Source organism: Odontesthes bonariensis, chromosome 20, assembly GCF_027942865.1.
Source record: "Odontesthes bonariensis isolate fOdoBon6 chromosome 20, fOdoBon6.hap1, whole genome shotgun sequence".
NCBI lineage: Eukaryota > Metazoa > Chordata > Actinopteri > Atheriniformes > Atherinopsidae > Odontesthes > Odontesthes bonariensis.
In genome coordinates this window covers 33526978-33544237 of record NC_134525.1, presented here as the reverse complement: position 1 = coordinate 33544237, position 17260 = coordinate 33526978, and the positions used below count along the sequence as shown (strand labels likewise).

General features: G+C 44.6%; 18 non-coding genes across 18 annotated transcripts; all 18 read right to left on the bottom strand.

The window, feature by feature from the left end:
* Window positions 1–176: 176 nt before the first annotated feature.
* trnag-ucc (transfer RNA glycine (anticodon UCC)) lies at window positions 177–248 on the bottom strand. Its single transcript has one exon. It is a non-coding gene; the product is annotated as a tRNA-Gly (tRNA).
* A 1161-nt stretch (window positions 249–1409) lies between these two features.
* Window positions 1410–1481, bottom strand: trnag-ucc (transfer RNA glycine (anticodon UCC)). Its single transcript has one exon. It is a non-coding gene; the product is annotated as a tRNA-Gly (tRNA).
* Window positions 1482–2644: 1163 nt separating this feature from the next.
* On the bottom strand, window positions 2645–2716 carry trnag-ucc (transfer RNA glycine (anticodon UCC)). The gene has a single exon. It is a non-coding gene; the product is annotated as a tRNA-Gly (tRNA).
* Window positions 2717–4483: 1767 nt separating this feature from the next.
* Window positions 4484–4555, bottom strand: trnag-ucc (transfer RNA glycine (anticodon UCC)). Its single transcript has one exon. It is a non-coding gene; the product is annotated as a tRNA-Gly (tRNA).
* Window positions 4556–5101: 546 nt separating this feature from the next.
* trnag-ucc (transfer RNA glycine (anticodon UCC)) lies at window positions 5102–5173 on the bottom strand. Its single transcript has one exon. It is a non-coding gene; the product is annotated as a tRNA-Gly (tRNA).
* Window positions 5174–5719: 546 nt separating this feature from the next.
* trnag-ucc (transfer RNA glycine (anticodon UCC)) lies at window positions 5720–5791 on the bottom strand. The gene has a single exon. It is a non-coding gene; the product is annotated as a tRNA-Gly (tRNA).
* A 546-nt stretch (window positions 5792–6337) lies between these two features.
* On the bottom strand, window positions 6338–6409 carry trnag-ucc (transfer RNA glycine (anticodon UCC)). The gene has a single exon. It is a non-coding gene; the product is annotated as a tRNA-Gly (tRNA).
* A 545-nt stretch (window positions 6410–6954) lies between these two features.
* trnag-ucc (transfer RNA glycine (anticodon UCC)) lies at window positions 6955–7026 on the bottom strand. The gene has a single exon. It is a non-coding gene; the product is annotated as a tRNA-Gly (tRNA).
* A 546-nt stretch (window positions 7027–7572) lies between these two features.
* Window positions 7573–7644, bottom strand: trnag-ucc (transfer RNA glycine (anticodon UCC)). The gene has a single exon. It is a non-coding gene; the product is annotated as a tRNA-Gly (tRNA).
* A 1160-nt stretch (window positions 7645–8804) lies between these two features.
* On the bottom strand, window positions 8805–8876 carry trnag-ucc (transfer RNA glycine (anticodon UCC)). Its single transcript has one exon. It is a non-coding gene; the product is annotated as a tRNA-Gly (tRNA).
* Window positions 8877–10644: 1768 nt separating this feature from the next.
* On the bottom strand, window positions 10645–10716 carry trnag-ucc (transfer RNA glycine (anticodon UCC)). The gene has a single exon. It is a non-coding gene; the product is annotated as a tRNA-Gly (tRNA).
* Window positions 10717–11261: 545 nt separating this feature from the next.
* Window positions 11262–11333, bottom strand: trnag-ucc (transfer RNA glycine (anticodon UCC)). Its single transcript has one exon. It is a non-coding gene; the product is annotated as a tRNA-Gly (tRNA).
* Window positions 11334–12495: 1162 nt separating this feature from the next.
* On the bottom strand, window positions 12496–12567 carry trnag-ucc (transfer RNA glycine (anticodon UCC)). Its single transcript has one exon. It is a non-coding gene; the product is annotated as a tRNA-Gly (tRNA).
* Window positions 12568–13113: 546 nt separating this feature from the next.
* On the bottom strand, window positions 13114–13185 carry trnag-ucc (transfer RNA glycine (anticodon UCC)). Its single transcript has one exon. It is a non-coding gene; the product is annotated as a tRNA-Gly (tRNA).
* Window positions 13186–13730: 545 nt separating this feature from the next.
* Window positions 13731–13802, bottom strand: trnag-ucc (transfer RNA glycine (anticodon UCC)). Its single transcript has one exon. It is a non-coding gene; the product is annotated as a tRNA-Gly (tRNA).
* A 547-nt stretch (window positions 13803–14349) lies between these two features.
* trnag-ucc (transfer RNA glycine (anticodon UCC)) lies at window positions 14350–14421 on the bottom strand. The gene has a single exon. It is a non-coding gene; the product is annotated as a tRNA-Gly (tRNA).
* A 546-nt stretch (window positions 14422–14967) lies between these two features.
* On the bottom strand, window positions 14968–15039 carry trnag-ucc (transfer RNA glycine (anticodon UCC)). The gene has a single exon. It is a non-coding gene; the product is annotated as a tRNA-Gly (tRNA).
* Window positions 15040–16199: 1160 nt separating this feature from the next.
* On the bottom strand, window positions 16200–16271 carry trnag-ucc (transfer RNA glycine (anticodon UCC)). The gene has a single exon. It is a non-coding gene; the product is annotated as a tRNA-Gly (tRNA).
* Between the last annotated feature and the right edge of the window lie 989 nt (window positions 16272–17260).

Sequence of the window (17260 nt, the reverse complement as noted above, 5' to 3'; positions counted from 1 at the left end):
TTGAGGGTCAAAGGTAGGGGATGAGTGGGGCTACACTGCCTACAATTGGAAGTAAGGAAGGGTTTACCTTTGAGTTGTTGCCAGTGACACATGTGGCATTTAAAGCAGTATGAAGAAAACACTGCCAATCCTCTGCTCTTCAGAGAAGGGGCAAAGTCTCAATGAGCAAAACCCTTTGCGAAGGCTGGGAATCGAACCCAGGTCAACTGCTTGGAAGGCAGCTATGCTCACCACTATACCACCATCGCAAGACAACAAGAGGTAAGAAGATTGGCCACAAACCCGAACTCAACTTCGTACAGACGAATGCGCTAAAAAATCCTCCAGGTCTACATCATAGACTGACGATATAGAAATGACTTTAAAACCTATGTACGCAGTTGGCCTGATGTGGTTGCATTGTGACATTCTACTGTAGATGCTGTTGGCCATGGTTTTCAGGACTTGGTCACAGCACCAGCGGTATGGCCCCAAACCAATTGGCTTCAAAAGGTAGTAAAAGAGCAACACATTTGTTGACTTGTCCAACTTTGCAAACAGTGTCTGGTAGGGTTTGCTGATAGATTTATTTTATTCCAGTGACATAAAAGCATGTAGTTTTCATATCCAGTTAATCCTGTTGAGGGTCAAAGGTGGGGATGAGTGGGGCTTTACTGCCTACCATTAAGGTAAGGAAGGGTTCACCTTTGAGTTGTTGCAAGTGACACCTGTGGCATTTAAAGCAGTATGAAGATAACATTGCCAATCCTCTGCTCTTCAGAGAAGGGGCAAAGTCTCGATGAGCAAAGTCCTGTGCGATGGCTGGGAATCGAAACCAGGTGAACTGCTTGGAAGGCAGCTATGCTCACCACTATACCAACATCGCAAGACAACAAGAAGTAAGAAGATTGGCCACAAACCCGAACTCAACTTCGTACAGACGAATGCACTAAAAAATCCTCCAGGTCTACATCATAGACTGACGATATAGAAATGACTTTAAAACCTATGTACGTTGTTGGCCTGATGTGGTTGCATTGTGACATTCTACTGTAGATGCTGTTGGCTATGGTTTTCAGGACTTGGTCACAGCACCTTGTATGGCCCCAAACCAATTGGCTTCAAAAGGTAGTAAAAGAGCAACACATTGGTTGACTTGTCCAACTTTGCAAACAGTGTCTGGTAGGGTTTGCGGATAGACTAATTTTATTCCTGTGACATAAAAGCATGTAGTTTTCATATCCAGTTAATCCTGTTGAGGGTCAAAGGTAGGGGTGAGTGGGGCTATACTGCCTACCATTGGAAGTAAGGAAGGGTTCACCTTTGAGTTGTTGCCAGTGACACATGTGGCATTTAAAGCAGTATGAAGAAAACACTGCCAATCCTCTGCTCTTCAGAGAAGGGGCAAAGTTTCGATGAGCAAAGTCCTCTGCGATGGCTGGGAATTGAACCCAGGTCAACTGCTTGGAAGGCAGCTATGCTCACCACTATACCACCATCGCAAGACAACAAGAAGTAAGAAGATTGGCGACAAACCCGAACTCAACTTCGTACAGACGAATGCGCTAAAAACTCCTCCAGGTCTACATCATAGACTGACGATATAGAGATGACTTTAAAACCTATGTATGCAGTGGGCCTGATGTGGTTGCATTGTGAAATTCTACTGTAGATGCTGTTGGCTATGGTTTTCAGGACTTGGTCACAGCACCAGCGGTATGGCCCCAAACCAATTGGCTTCAAAAGGTAGTAAAAGAGCAACACATTGGTTGACTTGTCCAACTTTGCAAACAGTGTCTGGTAGGGTTTGCTGATAGACTTATTTTATTCCTGTGACATAAAAGCATGTAGTTTTCATATCCAGTTAATCCTGTTGAGGGTCAAAGGTGGGGATGAGTGGGGCTTTACTGCCTACCATTAAGATAAGGAAGGGTTCACCTTTGAGTTGTTGCAAGTGACACCTGTGGCATTTAAAGCAGTATGAAGATAACACTGCCAATCCTCTGCTCTTCAGAGAAGGGGCAAAGTCTTAATGAACAAAACCCTTTGCGATGGCTGGGAACTGAAACCAGGTCAACTGCTTGGAAGGCAGCTATGCTCACCACTATACCACCATCGCAAGACAACAAGAAGTAAGAAGATTGGCCACAAACCCGAACTCAACTTCGTAAGGACGAATGCGCAAAAAACTCCTCCTGGTCCACATCATAGACTGACAATATAGAGATGACTTTAAAACCTCTGTACGCAGTAGACCTGATGTGGTTGCATTGTGACATTCTACTGTAGATGCTGTTGGCTATGGTTTTCAGGACTTGGTCACAGCACCAGCGGTATGGCCCCAAACCAATTGGCTTCAAAAGGTAGTAAAAAAGCAACACATTGGTTGACTCTTACAACTTTGCAAACAGTGTCTGGTAGGGTTTGCTGATAGACTTAATTTGTTCCTGTGACATACAAGCATGTATTGTCCATATCCAGTTAATCCTGTTGAGGGTCAAAGGTGGGGGTGAGTGGGGCTATACTGCCTACCATTGGAAGTAAGGAAGGGTTCACCTTTGAGTTGTTGCCAGTGACACATGTGGCATTTAAAGCAGTATGAAGAAAACACTGCCAATCCTCTGCTCTTCAGAGAAGGGGCAAAGTCTCAATGAGCAAAACCCTTTGCGATGGCTGGGAATCGAACCCAGGTCAACTGCTTGGAAGGCAGCTATGCTCACCACTATACCACCATCGCAAGACAACAAAAGGTAAGAAGATTGGTCACAAACCCGAACTCAACTTCGTACAGACGAATGCGCTAAAAAATCCTCCAGGTCTACATCATAGACTGACGATATAGAAATGACTTTAAAACCTATGTACGCAGTTGGCCTGATGTGGTTGCATTGTGACATTCTACTGTAGATGCTGTTGGCCATGGTTTTCAGGACTTGGTCACAGCACCAGCGGTATGGCCCCAAACCAATTGGCTTCAAAAGGTAGTAAAAGAGCAACACATTTGTTGACTTGTCCAACTTTGCAAACAGTGTCTGGTAGGGTTTGCTGATAGACTTATTTTATTCCTGTGACATAAAAGCATGTAGTTTTCATATCCAGTTAATCCTGTTGAGGGTCAAAGGTGGGGGTGAGTGGGGCTATACTGCCTACTATTGGAAGTAAGGAAGGGTTCACCTTTGAGTTGTTGCCAGTGACACATGTGGTATTTAAAGCAGTATGAAGAAAACACTGCCAATCCTCTGCTCTTCAGAGAAGGGGCGAAGTCTCGATGAGCAAAGTCCTCTGCAATGGCTGGGAATTGAAACCAGGTCAACTGCTTGGAAGGCAGCTATGCTCACCACTATACCACCATCGCAAGACAACAAGAAGTAAGAAGATTGGCCACAAACCCGAACTCAACTTCGTACAGACGAATGCGCTAAAAACTCCTCCAGGTCTACATCATAGACTGACGATATAGAGATGACTTTAAAACCTATGTATGCAGTGGGCCTGATGTGGTTGCATTGTGAAATTCTACTGTAGATGCTGTTGGCTATGGTTTTCAGGACTTGGTCACAGCACCAGCGGTATGGCCCCAAACCAATTGGCTTCAAAAGGTAGTAAAAGAGCAACACATTTGTTGACTTGTCCAACTTTGCAAACAGTGTCTGGTAGGGTTTGCTGATAGACTTATTTTATTCCTGTGACATAAAAGCATGTAGTTTTCATATCCAGTTAATCCTGTTGAGGGTCAAAGGTGGGGATGAGTGGGGCTTTACTGCCTACCATTAAGATAAGGAAGGGTTCACCTTTGAGTTGTTGCCAGTGACACTTGTGGCATTTAAAGCAGTATGAAAAAAACATTGCCAATCCTCTGCTCTTCAGAGAAGGGGCAATGTCTTGATGAGCAAAGTCCTCCTCGAACCCAGGTCAACTGCTTGGAAGGCAGCTATGCTCACCACTATACCACCATCGCAAGACAACAAGAAGTAAGAAGATTGGCCACAAACCCGAACTCAACTTCGTACAGACGAATGCGCAAAAAACTCCTCCAGGTCCACATCATAGACTGACAATATAGAGATGACTTTAAAACCTCTGTACGCAGTAGACCTGATGTGGTTGCATTGTGACATTCTACTGTAGATGCTGTTGGCTATGGTTTTCAGGACTTGGTCACAGCACCAGCGGTATGGCCCCAAACCAATTGGCTTCAAAAGGTAGTAAAAAAGCAACACATTGGTTGACTCTTACAACTTTGCAAACAGTGTCTGGTAGGGTTTGCTGATAGACTTAATTTGTTCCTGTGACATACAAGCATGTATTGTCCATATCCAGTTAATCCTGTTGAGGGTCAAAGGTGGGGGTGAGTGGGTCTAAACTGCCTACCATTGGAAGTAAGGAAGGGTTCACCTTTGAGTTGTTGCCAGTGACACATGTGGCATTTAAAGCAGTATGAAGAAAACACTGCCAATCCTCTGCTCTTCAGAGAAGGGGCAAAGTCTCAATGAGCAAAACCCTTTGCGATGGCTGGGAATCGAACCCAGGTCAACTGCTTGGAAGGCAGCTATGCTCACCACTATACCACCATCGCAAGACAACAAGAGGTAAGAAGATTGGCCACAAACCCGAACTCAACTTCGTACAGACGAATGCGCTAAAAAATCCTCCAGGTCTACATCATAGACTGACGATATAGAAATGACTTTAAAACCTATGTACGCAGTTGGCCTGATGTGGTTGCATTGTGACATTCTACTGTAGATGCTGTTGGCCATGGTTTTCAGGACTTGGTCACAGCACCAGCGGTATGGCCCCAAACCAATTGGCTTCAAAAGGTAGTAAAAGAGCAACACATTTGTTGACTTGTCCAACTTTGCAAACAGTGTCTGGTAGGATTTGCTGATAGACTTATTTTATTCCTGTGACATAAAAGCATGTAGTTTTCATATCCAGTTAATCCTGTTGAGGGTCAAAGGTGGGGGTGAGTGGGGCTATACTGCCTACTATTGGAAGTAAGGAAGGGTTCACCTTTGAGTTGTTGCCAGTGACACATGTGGCATTTAAAGCAGTATGAAGAAAACACTGCCAATCCTCTGATCTTCAGAGAAGGGGCGATGTCTCGATGAGCAAAGTCCTCTGCGATGGCTGGGAATTGAAACCAGGTCAACTGCTTGGAAGGCAGCTATGCTCACCACTATACCACCATCGCAAGACAACAAGAAGTAAGAAGATTGGCCACAAACCCGAACTCAACTTCGTACAGACGAATGCGCTAAAAACTCCTCCAGGTCTACATCATAGACTGACGATATAGAGATGACTTTAAAACCTATGTATGCAGTGGGCCTGATGTGGTTGCATTGTGAAATTCTACTGTAGATGCTGTTGGCTATGGTTTTCAGGACTTGGTCACAGCACCAGCGGTATGGCCCCAAACCAATTGGCTTCAAAAGGTAGTAAAAGAGCAACACATTGGTTGACTCTTACAACTTTGCAAACAGTGTCTGGTAGGGTTTGCTGATAGACTTAATTTGTTCCTGTGACATACAAGCATGTAGTTTTCATATCCAGTTAATCCTGTTGAGGGTCAAAGGTGGGGGTGAGTGGGGCTATACTGCCTACCATTGGAAGTAAGGAAGGGTTTACCTTTGAGTTGTTGCCAGTGACACATGTGGCATTTAAAGCAGTATGAAGATAACACTGCCAATCCTCTGCTCTTCAGAGAAGGGGCAAAGTCTCAATGAGCAAAGTCCTCTGCGATGGCTGGGAATCGAACCCAGGTGAACTGCTTGGAAGGCAGCTATGCTCACCACTATACCACCATCGCAAGACAACAAGAGGTAAGAAGATTGGCCACAAACCCGAACTCAACTTCGTACAGACGAATGCGCTAAAAAAATCCTCCAGGTCTACATCATAGACTGACGATATAGAAATGACTTTAAAACCTATGTACGCAGTTGGCCTGATGTGGTTGCATTGTGACATTCTACTGTAGATGCTGTTGGCCATGGTTTTCAGGACTTGGTCACAGCACCAGCGGTATGGCCCCAAACCAATTGGCTTCAAAAGGTAGTAAAAGAGCAACACATTTGTTGACTTGTCCAACTTTGCAAACAGTGTCTGGTAGGGTTTGCTGATAGACTTATTTTATTCCAGTGACATAAAAGCATGTAGTTTTCATATCCAGTTAATCCTGTTGAGGGTCAAAGGTGGGGATGAGTGGGGCTTTACTGCCTAGCATTAAGGTAAGGAAGGGTTCACCTTTGAGTTGTTGCAAGTGACACCTGTGGCATTTAAAGCAGTATGAAGATAACATTGCCAATTCTCTGATCGACAGAGAAGGGGGAAAAGCTCAATGAGCATAGCCCTCTGCGATGGCTGGGAATCGAAACCAGGTCAACTGCTTGGAAGGCAGCTATGCTCACCACTATACCACCATCGCAAGACAACAAGAAGTAAGAAGATTGGCCACAAACCCGAACTCAACTTCGTACAGACGAATGCACTAAAAACTCCTCCAGGTCTATATCATAGACTGACGATATAGAGATGACTTTAAAACCTATGTATGCAGTGGGCCTGATGTGGTTGCATTGTGAAATTCTACTGTAGATGCTGTTGGCTATGGTTTTCAGGACTTGGTCACAGCACCAGCGGTATGGCCCCAAACCAATTGGCTTCAAAAGGTAGTAAAAGAGCAACACATTGGTTGACTCTTACAACTTTGCAAACAGTGTCTGGTAGGGTTTGCTGATAGACTTAATTTGTTCTTGTGACATACAAGCATGTAGTTTTCATATCCAGTTAATCCTGTTGAGGGTCAAAGGTGGGGATGAGTGGGGCTTTACTGCCTACCATTAAGGTAAGGAAGGGTTCACCTTTGAGTTGTTGCCAGTGACACATGTGGCATTTAAAGCAGTATGAAGATAACACTGCCAATCCTCTGCTCTTCAGAGAAGGGGCAAAGTCTCAATGAGCAAAGTCCTCTGCGATGGCTGGGAATCGAACCCAGGTGAACTGCTTGGAAGGCAGCTATGCTCACCACTATACCACCATCGCAAGACAACAAGAGGTAAGAAGATTGGCCACAAACCCGAACTCAACTTCGTACAGACGAATGCACTAAAAACTCCTCCAGGTCTACATCATAGACTGACGATATAGAGATGACTTTAAAACCTATGTATGCAGTGGGCCTGATGTGGTTGCATTGTGAAATTCTACTGTAGATGCTGTTGGCTATGGTTTTCAGGACTTGGTCACAGCACCAGCGGTATGGCCCCAAACCAATTGGCTTCAAAAGGTAGTAAAAGAGCAACACATTGGTTGACTCTTACAACTTTGCAAACAGTGTCTGGTAGGGTTTGCTGATAGACTTAATTTGTTCCTGTGACATACAAGCATGTAGTTTTCATATCCAGTTAATCCTGTTGAGGGTCAAAGGTGGGGGTGAGTGGGGCTATATTGCCTACCATTGGAAGTAAGGAAGGGTTCACCTTTGAGTTGTTGCCAGTGACACATGTGGCATTTAAAGCAGTATGAAGATAACATTGCCAATCCTCTGCTCTTCAGAGAAGGGGCAAAGTCTCGATGAGCAAAGTCCTGTGCGATGGCTGGGAATCGAAACCAGGTCAACTGCTTGGAAGGCAGCTATGCTCACCACTATACCACCATCGCAAGACAACAAGTAGTAAGAAGATTGGCCACAAACCCGAACTCAACTTCGTACAGACGAATGCACTAAAAAATCCTCCAGGTCTACATCATAGACTGACGATATAGAAATGACTTTAAAACCTATGTACGCAGTTGGCCTGATGTGGTTGCATTGTGACATTCTACTGTAGATGCTGTTGGCTATGGTTTTCAGGACTTGGTCACAGCACCTTGTATGGCCCCAAACCAATTGGCTTCAAAAGGTAGTAAAAGAGCAACACATTGGTTGACTTTTCCAACTTTGCAAACAGTGTCTGGTAGGGTTTGCTGATAGACTTATTTTATTCCTGTGACATAAAAGCATGTAGTTTTCATATCCAGTTAATCCTGTTGAGGGTCAAAGGTAGGGGTGAGTGGGGCTATACTGCCTACCATTGGAAGTAAGGAAGGGTTCACCTTTGACTTGTTGCCAGTGACACGTGGCATTTAAAGCAGTATGAAGAAAACATTGCCAATCCTCTGCTCTTCAAAGAAGGGGCATTGTCTTGATGAGCAAAGTCCTCTGCGATGGCTGGTAATCGAACCCAGGTCAACTGTTTGGAAGGCAGCTATGCTTACCACTATACCACCATCGCAAGAAAACAAGAAGTAAGAAGATTGGCCACAAACCCGTACCCAACTTCGTAAGGACGACTGCGCAAAAAACTCCTCCAGGTCCACATCATAGACTGACAATAAAGAGATGACTTTAAAACCTCTGTACGCAGTAGACCTGATGTGGTTGCATTGTGACATTCTACTGTAGATGCTGTTGGCTATGGTTTTCAGGACTTGGTCACAGCACCAGCGGTATGGCCCCAAACCAATTGGCTTCAAAAGGTAGTAAAAGAGCAACACATTGGTTGACTCTTACAACTCTGCAAACAGTGTCTGGTAGGGTTTGCTGATAGACTTAATTTGTTCCTGTGACATACAAGCATGTAGTTTTCATATCCAGTTAATCCTGTTGAGGGTCAAAGGTGGGGGTGAGTGGGGCTATACTGCCTACCATTGGAAGTAAGGAAGGGTTCACCTTTGAGTTGTTGCCAGTGACACATGTGGCATTTAAAGCAGTATGAAGATAACATTGCCAATCCTCTGCTCTTCAGAGAAGGGGCAAAGTCTCAATGAGCAAAGTCCTGTGCGATGGCTGGGAATCGAAACCAGGTCAACTGCTTGGAAGGCAGCTATGCTCACCACTATACCACCATCGCAAGACAACAAGAAGTAAGAAGATTGGCCACAAACCCGAACTCAACTTCGTACAGACGAATGCACTAAAAAATCCTCCAGGTCTACATCATAGACTGACGATATAGAAATGACTTTAAAACCTATGTACGCAGTTGGCCTGATGTGGTTGCATTGTGACATTCTACTGTAGATGCTGTTGGCTATGGTTTTCAGGACTTGGTCACAGCACCAGCGGTATGGCCCCAAACCAATTGGCTTCAAAAGGTAGTAAAAGAGCAACACATTGGTTGACTCTTACAACTTTGCAAACAGTGTCTGGTAGGGTTTGCTGATAGACTTAATTTGTTCCTGTGACATACAAGCATGTAGTTTTCATATCCAGTTAATCCTGTTGAGGGTCAAAGGTGGGGGTGAGTGGGGCTATACTGCCTACCATTGGAAGTAAGGAAGGGTTTACCTTTGAGTTGTTGCCAGTGACACATGTGGCATTTAAAGCAGTATGAAAAAAACATTGCCAATCCTCTGCTCTTCAGAGAAGGGGCAATGTCTTGATGAGCAAAGTCCTCCTCGAACCCAGGTCAACTGCTTGGAAGGCAGCTATGCTCACCACTATACCACCATCGCAAGACAACAAGAGGTAAGAAGATTGGCCACAAACCCGAACCCAACTACGTAAGGACGAATGCGCAAAAAACTCCTCCAGGTCTACATCATAGACTGACAATATAGAGATGACTTTAAAACCTCTGTACGCAGTAGACCTGATGTGGTTGCATTGTGACATTCTATTGTAGATGCTGTTGGCTATGGTTTTCAGGACTTGGTCACAGCACCAGCGGTATGGCCCCAAACCAATTGGCTTCAAAAGGTAGTAAAAAAGCAACACATTGGTTGACTCTTACAACTTTGCAAACAGTGTCTGGTAGGGTTTGCTGATAGACTTAATTTGTTCCTGTGACATACAAGCATGTATTGTCCATATCCAGTTAATCCTGTTGAGGGTCAAAGGTGGGGGTGAGTGGGGCTATACTGCCTACCATTGGAAGTAAGGAAGGGTTCACCTTTGAGTTGTTGCCAGTGACACATGTGGCATTTAAAGCAGTATGAAGAAAACACTGCCAATCCTCTGCTCTTCAGAGAAGGGGCAAAGTCTCAATGAGCAAACCCCTTTGCGAAGGCTGGGAATCGAACCCAGGTCAACTGTTTGGAAGGCAGCTATGCTCACCACTATACCACCATCGCAAGACAACAAGAAGTAAGAAGATTGGCCACAAACCCGAACTCAACTTCGTAAGGACGAATGCGCAAAAAACTCCTCCAGGTCCACATCATAGACTGACAATATAGAGATGACTTTAAAACCTCTGTACGCAGTACACCTGATGTGGTTGCATTGTGACATTCTACTGTAGATGCTGTTGGCTATGGTTTTCAGGACTTGGTCACAGCACCAGCGGTATGGCCCCAAACCAATTGGCTTCAAAAGGTAGTAAAAAAGCAACACATTGGTTGACTCTTACAACTTTGCAAACAGTGTCTGGTAGGGTTTGCTGATAGACTTAATTTGTTCCTGTGACATACAAGCATGTATTGTCCATATCCAGTTAATCCTGTTGAGGGTCAAAGGTGGGGGTGAGTGGGTCTAAACTGCCTACTATTGGAAGTAAGGAAGGGTTCACCTTTGAGTTGTTGCCAGTGACACATGTGGCATTTAAAGCAGTATGAAGAAAACACTGCCAATCCTCTGCTCTTCAGAGAAGGGGCGATGTCTCGATGAGCAAAGTCCTCTGCGATGGCTGGGAATTGAAACCAGGTCAACTGCTTGGAAGGCAGCTATGCTCACCACTATACCACCATCGCAAGACAACAAGAAGTAAGAAGATTGGCCACAAACCCGAACTCAACTTCGTACAGACGAATGCGCTAAAAACTCCTCCAGGTCTACATCATAGACTGACGATATAGAGATGACTTTAAAACCTATGTATGCAGTGGGCCTGATGTGGTTGCATTGTGAAATTCTACTGTAGATGCTGTTGGCTATGGTTTTCAGGACTTGGTCACAGCACCAGCGGTATGGCCCCAAACCAATTGGCTTCAAAAGGTAGTAAAAGAGCAACACATTGGTTGACTCTTACAACTTTGCAAACAGTGTCTGGTAGGGTTTGCTGATAGACTTAATTTGTTCTTGTGACATACAAGCATGTAGTTTTCATATCCAGTTAATCCTGTTGAGGGTCAAAGGTGGGGATGAGTGGGGCTTTACTGCCTACCATTAAGGTAAGGAAGGGTTCACCTTTGAGTTGTTGCCAGTGACACATGTGGCATTTAAAGCAGTATGAAGATAACATTGCCAATCCTCTGATCGACAGAGAAGGGGGAAAAGCTCAATGAGCATAGCCCTCTGCGATGGCTGGGAATCGAACCCAGGTCAACTGCTTGGAAGGGAGCTATGCTCACCACTATACCACCATCGCAAGACAACAACAAGTAAGAAGATTGGCCACAAACCCGAACTCAACTTAGTACAGACGAATGCACTAAAGACTCCTCCAGGTCTACATCATAGACTGACGATATAGAGATGACTTTAAAACCTATGTATGCAGTGGGCCTGATGTGGTTGCATTGTGAAATTCTACTGTAGATGCTGTTGGCTATGGTTTTCAGGACTTGGTCACAGCACCAGCGGTATGGCCCCAAACCAATTGGCTTCAAAAGGTAGTAAAAGAGCAACACATTGGTTGACTCTTACAACTTTGCAAACAGTGTCTGGTAGGGTTTGCTGATAGACTTAATTTGTTCCTGTGACATACAAGCATGTAGTTTTCATATCCAGTTAATCCTGTTGAGGGTCAAAGGTGGGGGTGAGTGGGGCTATACTGCCTACCATTGGAAGTAAGGAAGGGTTCACCTTTGACTTGTTGCCAGTGACACATGTGGCATTTAAAGCAGTATGAAGATAACATTGCCAATCCTCTGCTCTTCAGAGAAGGGGCAAAGTCTCGATGAGCAAAGTCCTGTGCGATGGCTGGGAATCGAAACCAGGTCAACTGCTTGGAAGGCAGCTATGCTCACCACTACACCACCAACGCAAGACAACAAGTAGTAAGAAGATTGGCCACAAACCCGAACTCAACTTCGTACAGACGAATGCACTAAAAAATCCTCCAGGTCTACATCATAGACTGACGATATAGAAATGACTTTAAAACCTATGTACGCAGTTGGCCTGATGTGGTTGCATTGTGACATTCTACTGTAGATGCTGTTGGCTATGGTTTTCAGGACTTGGTCACAGCACCTTGTATGGCCCCAAACCAATTGGCTTCAAAAGGTAGTAAAAGAGCAACACATTGGTTGACTTTTCCAACTTTGCAAACAGTGTCTGGTAGGGTTTGCTGATATACTTATTTTATTCCTGTGACATAAAAGCATGTAGTTTTCAAATCCAGTTAATCCTGTTGAGGGTCAAAGGTGGGGGTGAGTGGGGCTATACTGCCTACCATTGGAAGTAAGGAAGGGTTTACCTTTGAGTTGTTGCCAGTGACACATGTGGCATTTAAAGCAGTATGAAGATAACACTGCCAATCCTCTGCTCTTCAGAGAAGGGGCAAAGTCTCAATGAGCAAAGTCCTCTGCGATGGCTGGGAATCGAACCCAGGTGAACTGCTTGGAAGGCAGCTATGCTCACCACTATACCACCATCGCAAGACAACAAGAGGTAAGAAGATTGGCCACAAACCCGAACTCAACTTCGTACAGACGAATGCGCTAAAAAAATCCTCCAGGTCTACATCATAGACTGACGATATAGAAATGACTTTAAAACCTATGTACGCAGTTGGCCTGATGTGGTTGCATTGTGACATTCTACTGTAGATGCTGTTGGCCATGGTTTTCAGGACTTGGTCACAGCACCAGCGGTATGGCCCCAAACCAATTGGCTTCAAAAGGTAGTAAAAGAGCAACACATTTGTTGACTTGTCCAACTTTGCAAACAGTGTCTGGTAGGGTTTGCTGATAGACTTATTTTATTCCAGTGACATAAAAGCATGTAGTTTTCATATCCAGTTAATCCTGTTGAGGGTCAAAGGTGGGGATGAGTGGGGCTTTACTGCCTAGCATTAAGGTAAGGAAGGGTTCACCTTTGAGTTGTTGCAAGTGACACCTGTGGCATTTAAAGCAGTATGAAGATAACATTGCCAATTCTCTGATCGACAGAGAAGGGGGAAAAGCTCAATGAGCATAGCCCTCTGCGATGGCTGGGAATCGAAACCAGGTCAACTGCTTGGAAGGCAGCTATGCTCACCACTATACCACCATCGCAAGACAACAAGAAGTAAGAAGATTGGCCACAAACCCGAACTCAACTTCGTACAGACGAATGCACTAAAAACTCCTCCAGGTCTATATCATAGACTGACGATATAGAGATGACTTTAAAACCTATGTATGCAGTGGGCCTGATGTGGTTGCATTGTGAAATTCTACTGTAGATGCTGTTGGCTATGGTTTTCAGGACTTGGTCACAGCACCAGCGGTATGGCCCCAAACCAATTGGCTTCAAAAGGTAGTAAAAGAGCAACACATTGGTTGACTCTTACAACTTTGCAAACAGTGTCTGGTAGGGTTTGCTGATAGACTTAATTTGTTCTTGTGACATACAAGCATGTAGTTTTCATATCCAGTTAATCCTGTTGAGGGTCAAAGGTGGGGATGAGTGGGGCTTTACTGCCTACCATTAAGGTAAGGAAGGGTTCACCTTTGAGTTGTTGCCAGTGACACATGTGGCATTTAAAGCAGTATGAAGATAACACTGCCAATCCTCTGCTCTTCAGAGAAGGGGCAAAGTCTCAATGAGCAAAGTCCTCTGCGATGGCTGGGAATCGAACCCAGGTGAACTGCTTGGAAGGCAGCTATGCTCACCACTATACCACCATCGCAAGACAACAAGAGGTAAGAAGATTGGCCACAAACCCGAACTCAACTTCGTACAGACGAATGCGCTAAAAAAATCCTCCAGGTCTACATCATAGACTGACGATATAGAAATGACTTTAAAACCTATGTACGCAGTTGGCCTGATGTGGTTGCATTGTGAAATTCTACTGTAGATGCTGTTGGCTATGGTTTTCAGGACTTGGTCACAGCACCAGCGGTATGGCCCCAAACCAATTGGCTTCAAAAGGTAGTAAAAGAGCAACACATTGGTTGACTCTTACAACTTTGCAAACAGTGTCTGGTAGGGTTTGCTGATAGACTTAATTTGTTCCTGTGACATACAAGCATGTAGTTTTCATATCCAGTTAATCCTGTTGAGGGTCAAAGGTGGGGGTGAGTGGGGCTATACTGCCTACCATTGGAAGTAAGGAAGGGTTTACCTTTGAGTTGTTGCCAGTGACACATGTGGCATTTAAAGCAGTATGAAGATAACATTGCCAATCCTCTGCTCTTCAGAGAAGGGGCAAAGTCTCGATGAGCAAAGTCCTGTGCGATGGCTGGGAATCGAAACCAGGTCAACTGCTTGGAAGGCAGCTATGCTCACCACTATACCACCATCGCAAGACAACAAGAAGTAAGAAGATTGGCCACAAACCCGAACTCAACTTCGTACAGACGAATGCACTAAAAACTCCTCCAGGTCTACATCATAGACTGACGATATAGAGATGACTTTAAAACCTATGTATGCAGTGGGCCTGATGTGGTTGCATTGTGAAATTCTACTGTAGATGCTGTTGGCTATGGTTTTCAGGACTTGGTCACAGCACCAGCGGTATGGCCCCAAACCAATTGGCTTCAAAAGGTAGTAAAAGAGCAACACATTGGTTGACTCTTACAACTTTGCAAACAGTGTCTGGTAGGGTTTGCTGATAGACTTAATTTGTTCCTGTGACATACAAGCATGTAGTTTTCATATCCAGTTAATCCTGTTGAGGGTCAAAGGTGGGGGTGAGTGGGGCTATATTGCCTACCATTGGAAGTAAGGAAGGGTTCACCTTTGAGTTGTTGCCAGTGACACATGTGGCATTTAAAGCAGTATGAAGATAACATTGCCAATCCTCTGCTCTTCAGAGAAGGGGCAAAGTCTCGATGAGCAAAGTCCTGTGCGATGGCTGGGAATCGAAACCAGGTCAACTGCTTGGAAGGCAGCTATGCTCACCACTATACCACCATCGCAAGACAACAAGTAGTAAGAAGATTGGCCACAAACCCGAACTCAACTTCGTACAGACGAATGCACTAAAAAATCCTCCAGGTCTACATCATAGACTGACGATATAGAAATGACTTTAAAACCTATGTACGCAGTTGGCCTGATGTGGTTGCATTGTGACATTCTACTGTAGATGCTGTTGGCTATGGTTTTCAGGACTTGGTCACAGCACCTTGTATGGCCCCAAACCAATTGGCTTCAAAAGGTAGTAAAAGAGCAACACATTGGTTGACTTTTCCAACTTTGCAAACAGTGTCTGGTAGGGTTTGCTGATAGACTTATTTTATTCCTGTGACATAAAAGCATGTAGTTTTCATATCCAGTTAATCCTGTTGAGGGTCAAAGGTAGGGGTGAGTGGGGCTATACTGCCTACCATTGGAAGTAAGGAAGGGTTCACCTTTGACTTGTTGCCAGTGACACGTGGCATTTAAAGCAGTATGAAGAAAACATTGCCAATCCTCTGCTCTTCAAAGAAGGGGCATTGTCTTGATGAGCAAAGTCCTCTGCGATGGCTGGTAATCGAACCCAGGTCAACTGTTTGGAAGGCAGCTATGCTTACCACTATACCACCATCGCAAGAAAACAAGAAGTAAGAAGATTGGCCACAAACCCGTACCCAACTTCGTAAGGACGACTGCGCAAAAAACTCCTCCAGGTCCACATCATAGACTGACAATAAAGAGATGACTTTAAAACCTCTGTACGCAGTAGACCTGATGTGGTTGCATTGTGACATTCTACTGTAGATGCTGTTGGCTATGGTTTTCAGGACTTGGTCACAGCACCAGCGGTATGGCCCCAAACCAATTGGCTTCAAAAGGTAGTAAAAGAGCAACACATTGGTTGACTCTTACAACTCTGCAAACAGTGTCTGGTAGGGTTTGCTGATAGACTTAATTTGTTCCTGTGACATACAAGCATGTAGTTTTCATATCCAGTTAATCCTGTTGAGGGTCAAAGGTGGGGGTGAGTGGGGCTATACTGCCTACCATTGGAAGTAAGGAAGGGTTCACCTTTGAGTTGTTGCCAGTGACACATGTGGCATTTAAAGCAGTATGAAGATAACATTGCCAATCCTCTGCTCTTCAGAGAAGGGGCAAAGTCTCAATGAGCAAAGTCCTGTGCGATGGCTGGGAATCGAAACCAGGTCAACTGCTTGGAAGGCAGCTATGCTCACCACTATACCACCATCGCAAGACAACAAGAAGTAAGAAGATTGGCCACAAACCCGAACTCAACTTCGTACAGACGAATGCACTAAAAAATCCTCCAGGTCTACATCATAGACTGACGATATAGAAATGACTTTAAAACCTATGTACGCAGTTGGCCTGATGTGGTTGCATTGTGACATTCTACTGTAGATGCTGTTGGCTATGGTTTTCAGGACTTGGTCACAGCACCAGCGGTATGGCCCCAAACCAATTGGCTTCAAAAGGTAGTAAAAGAGCAACACATTGGTTGACTCTTACAACTTTGCAAACAGTGTCTGGTAGGGTTTGCTGATAGACTTAATTTGTTCCTGTGACATACAAGCATGTAGTTTTCATATCCAGTTAATCCTGTTGAGGGTCAAAGGTGGGGGTGAGTGGGGCTATACTGCCTACCATTGGAAGTAAGGAAGGGTTTACCTTTGAGTTGTTGCCAGTGACACATGTGGCATTTAAAGCAGTATGAAAAAAACATTGCCAATCCTCTGCTCTTCAGAGAAGGGGCAATGTCTTGATGAGCAAAGTCCTCCTCGAACCCAGGTCAACTGCTTGGAAGGCAGCTATGCTCACCACTATACCACCATCGCAAGACAACAAGAGGTAAGAAGATTGGCCACAAACCCGAACCCAACTACGTAAGGACGAATGCGCAAAAAACTCCTCCAGGTCTACATCATAGACTGACAATATAGAGATGACTTTAAAACCTCTGTACGCAGTAGACCTGATGTGGTTGCATTGTGACATTCTATTGTAGATGCTGTTGGCTATGGTTTTCAGGACTTGGTCACAGCACCAGCGGTATGGCCCCAAACCAATTGGCTTCAAAAGGTAGTAAAAAAGCAACACATTGGTTGACTCTTACAACTTTGCAAACAGTGTCTGGTAGGGTTTGCTGATAGACTTAATTTGTTCCTGTGACATACAAGCATGTATTGTCCATATCCAGTTAATCCTGTTGAGGGTCAAAGG